We start from the raw sequence: 4,787 nt of genomic DNA, 5'->3' as shown, positions 1-4,787 counted from the left end.
TGGCCGGTTTTAACAAAAAGACTTTGGCACGAAAACTGGGTTGCCGGCGAGCGGCGAGTCCTCCTTAGGCTGTTCTTTGTGCGTTTTCTAAACTTTTTTCTGACCATTTTAAAAGGAATTCGGTATGATATTTTCGAGTCAAGGGCATAAGGACGTCAAAATTGTATTGATAATGTATTTATTTGTGTTAACTTCGCGAAAAAAGACTTTGGTGGCCCTCTTCCACAGGGTAGATCGACAACGTTTGCGCACAGAAATGCACCGTTTCCGATTAAAGGGAATAGCGAGGATACCACATTGGATAGCACAGATTTGAGTGCGGTGCGCACTTCGGGCGCGGGTTCCGTATGCAAGGAGACAACAGTTTTATGCATGCAGAAGTGACGTCACCTAACACACTAACCAGCGGCTTGATTAGTTTTGTCATGGCGGAGCTCAGCTCAGGAATATACATAATAAAACAATTATTTGATTCGGTTTTCACGTGATAGCGATAGTTATCAAAGCCTCAGTTTGTGTTATTCCCCTCAACCTTCGGCTTCGGCAGATAACGCAAACTTTGGCCTTGATAATTATCGCTATCATGGGAAAACCAAATCCAATAATTGTTAATTAGCGAAGCTCCTCGCTCGCGGAGCACGATAGTTAAGAAAATATGATAACTCACAGATGCGAGAAATTTTGGGTCTATAGGCATGACGTCATCGACCGTCCGTACCTACGTACAACCACTCTCCCCCCCCCCCCCCATGTATGCCAAAGTGACCAGTATCATAACGTACATCTTTGAGATTGGACATTCATGCTTTGATTAATTGAGAACTGTTAAAGCAAGGTATCTGCTGACCAGTATTGCGCACTCTTCTGGACACAAAGAAAAAGTTGATTTGCTTTTTTTTTTCTTGGCTCTAAAATGCGAGCGAACAAGTAAGGCGTTCCAAACTAAATCGTCCTTTTCCATTTTAGGGAATTTCCGCTAAAAATGGCGATATGTTATGTTTTTGAGCTCAGTCTTTTTTAAAATGCAAGTTATTGGCTATATTCTGTCGGAATGATTTCACCTAAAAATCAAACTCGCTCTCCTTGGTCAATTTTTAAATGGATTCCGCAGGATGTATTACAGTTTCACTTTTTTTTCTCAGATAAAATCAGTTTGACTTCAGTCCGATTTTTGGACCCAAAATTCTTACTTTTTTTTTCTAATTAAGACTATTACTATGAGGCACCTTGTTTTGATTGTGGCCAACAATGGAATTTCTTTTGTCCGATTTGCGGAACCAAAATTTAGGTAAAAGATCATGACAGACCTCCTGTAATATGTGCCTTCAAAGTTTTGCTCTAACGAGCATGTCTTTTAGTGATTTCCCTCTTCTGTATGATATGATAGGAGGTGTTTTGAAAATGTTTTTCAGCATTGGCTGATTTTGTATTAAACTCCATTCTTGCATCAAGAGTTGTTTAAGGTTTTTTACTGCTGGATGATATGTTGTGACAAATAGCATTATTCTCGCGTGAGTCTTTTTTGTTTGTTTTCTTAATGCCGAACGCCTTCTGGAAAATTTTACTTCAGACAGTGTGCCATCTATTAGGTTTTTAGGATAGCCGCAAGCTTCAAGTCGCGTTTTAAAATTCGAGATGGCCTCCCGGAATTTTGTTTCCGAGGAGTTTGTAGGTAAGAGTCTGATAGCTGATATTTACACCGGGAGGGTGACAAGAGGTATAGTGGGTGTATTGGAAGGTCTCGGTCTGTTTATAATGGGTTTTGATGTCGAGGATCGATTCTGTTTCGAATCTGACTCCTTTGTAAACCACTGTGTCAAGAAAAGCGATTTCGGTGTCTGAGATTTCAGCTGTGAATTTTATCGTTGGATGATATGTGTTTGCTTGTGTTATAAATATATCTAGGTCCTCTCTTTTTGTGTCCCAAAGCCAGAAAACGTCATCGATATAACGTTTCCATGCTATAGGCTTTATCCTAATATCCTATTCAGTAGGTTGGTTTCGATTTCGGCCATGAATATGTTGGCGAAAGCGACCGCCATTTTTGTTCCCATAGCCGTCCCATGAGTCTGGAGATAATTTTCACCTTGGCACTCAAAGGAATTTTCTTTAAGTATGAGCCCTAGCATTTCTTTAAGATAGTGAGATGGTATAGGAGGATTATTGTTGGAAACATTCTCATATGCACTGCGCATACTGTTTGAATTCCCTCCTCTTGTGGGATGTTCGTGTACAAGCTTGTGACATCCATAGATACCAAAATAGTATCCTGTGGAATCATTGTTTCCTTAACGAAATTTTTGAAATCAGTTGTGTCTTTGATGTACGATTTTTGTCGCATGGCAATAGGCTGTAATAGGTGATCCACAAATGATGATATTCTTTCGGTTGGCCAATCACAACCTGAGATAATCGGTCTTCCGACTGGTTTTGGTTTGTGGATTTTTGTTAAGGTGTAAAAGATAGGTATCCTTGGTGGATTGGGAGTTTGTGAAAGCTATTCTTTTGTCATGTCATCGATATATTTGCCATTGTGGAGCTGAGAAATGAGCTCTTTTGCTTTTTGCAGTGTTTCCGCGACCATTGGTTTTTCAAGAGGCAGATAGTGGTCCCTGTTGTTAAGTTGGATCAGGCCTTCTTGAAGTTTGTCGGTTATATTGAGGATCACTGTTGTGCTCCCTTTATCGGCTTTTTTCAGGTTTATAGCCGTATTCTCTTTCAACTCTTTCACTGCTATATGTTCTTGCGTGACAAATTGTATTTTGGCTTTTGCACGGTTATTTCAGCAAGTCTAACTTTGACGTTTTCCAAGTAGCTTTCAAGGGCAACAAAAGGTTGTACTGGTGGAATCCAGCTCGATACATGGAATGAATGTTTTCCCTTGTGGTTTCCCTGAAATATGTATTGGAGACTCATTCGTCTCGCAACTGTTCGAAATCAGCCAACAAGTGTCGTTTGATTTCGTTCTCGTTAGTCACGGGTGTCGAGATAAATCGAAGCCCTTTTGACAGTACGCTTACTTGGCTGTCAGTTAGTCTGTGACCTGAGAGATTTTTAAGAAATTTTTCGTTTGTCTCCCTTTCTTTGTTATATCTCTTTTGTTTGGCGGTTTTTCTTCGCCTTATGCGTTTGCTATTTTTTGACAGTCTTGCAACTGATCTCGTACTTGTTGTTTTTGTGGTTGTTTGTTCAGAGACCACACTGTTATAGCTTTCAACATTTTTATTGTTGTTTAGCAAATGTGTACATAACATCTCTTTTATATCGAAAAGTTGCTTTTCTAGGTTGTTTATCCTCTTTACATCATTGTTGACATTGTCTGCTATGTTCGCCGAGGGCGATTGTGACTCGGCATTTCTAGAGAAAATAAACCTCTTGTTTCGGTGTTTGGCATATTTCGCCCTTTCTAATTTTTTCGCGTGACTCTCGAGTCTGCGTTGATGGAAGCGCAACAGGGCTTCCACGAATTGTTTTTCGACATATTGTTTTATGGCGCCTATTTCTTTTTGAAACATGTCATCGGGCGTTATATTTGCCCGCGCTTCATACTGGAGTGACTTAGGACAAGTCTTTTGTTCTAAATGTTTCTTTAATTTGAGGATTGATTCCTCAGTTTTTCTTTTCTTGAATTCAACAGCGCTAGTTATGTCCTCTCCTTTCCTTTTTGAGGTTTGCCGTAAGTTGGCACGACGATGTTACATGTTGATTATAAAAAGTATAACGATTTCTAATCAAATTTAAACATTTTTGTCTCCTGATTGCTTGACAAATCGAAAAAGTATATTTTGAAGTTTCAGTATCAATGTGCAACACTTGTCAGTTCAACGAAAAAAGTAAACTCATGTTTACTCACGGCATTAATGTGAAAAAAAAAACGTGTAGCACGCCCAAAGGGCATTAAGTTAGAGCTTATCCTGACAAGCAACGCTCAAAGGCGAGGAAAGTAGATTTTGGAAGTGGTTTTTCTTATTCTCATGATGGCCCTTACGCGTTATGCCTTTCCTAGTCTTTATTTTGACTGCAACCAGACTGATAGTTCGCTTCAGTGATGTTTTACGCACAAAGCGTTTATAGACAGTGTTACTAAATCAGTAACACAAGATATGTAGGTAATTTGTGCATAATTTTAGGGATGCGAATATTGGTAGTTCACTTGGGTCCGGGAATCAGTTTCAAAAGCTGTATGAATATTCGTGGTGGGCAGATATATACGAAGAAAAGTAGAATTTTGGGTCCGAAGGTCAGACTCAAAAGTTATCGAGAGGTGTGTTGGGCTGAGATCGTCAGGCAAACGTAGAATTTTGGTTCCGAAAATCGGACTCAAATATTTAACAACATTCGTGTCGGGATGAGAACGTAGAATGTTGGCTCCGAAAATCGGAATCAAAAGTTATCAACTTCGTGTCGGGCTGAAAAAATAAAGTCCAAACATTAAATCAAGGGTGGAATTTTGGATCCGAAAATCGGACTCAAAAGTACAAATAACAGCGCACGATTTCCTATAACTGCAGCAATTTACATAACTTCAAATGATATTACTAGGTATTACAAAGCCAAAATTCGATTTCTTAGGCAAAACGACGAACAGGCTTCTGGTAGCGGAATAAAAAAGCGTTCCGCGGTTTATAGCGCTTTTGTATTGTATTATTTGAATGTTATGCAGGGCTCCGAGGGTTTCGTAGCTTTTCTCTATGTTTAAGATGACTTTAAGACGCAGTCCGTAAAAAAATATAACCTTTTAGATGTCAAAAAAAGTGTACTTTCTGTTAGAAACATAATAAAGTGGT

At 39.3% G+C, this 4,787-nt stretch overlaps 1 pseudogene; it reads right to left on the bottom strand.

Moving 5' to 3' along the window:
* Positions 1-1,325: 1,325 nt before the first annotated feature.
* Positions 1,326-2,042, bottom strand: LOC138057880 (uncharacterized; annotated as a pseudogene).
* Between the last annotated feature and the right edge of the window lie 2,745 nt (positions 2,043-4,787).

This window comes from Montipora capricornis, chromosome 7, assembly GCF_036669925.1.
Source record: "Montipora capricornis isolate CH-2021 chromosome 7, ASM3666992v2, whole genome shotgun sequence".
NCBI classification, from domain to species: domain Eukaryota; kingdom Metazoa; phylum Cnidaria; class Anthozoa; order Scleractinia; family Acroporidae; genus Montipora; species Montipora capricornis.
Note: the sequence above shows the minus strand (reverse complement) of the source record. Positions and strands in the feature narration are given on the sequence as shown.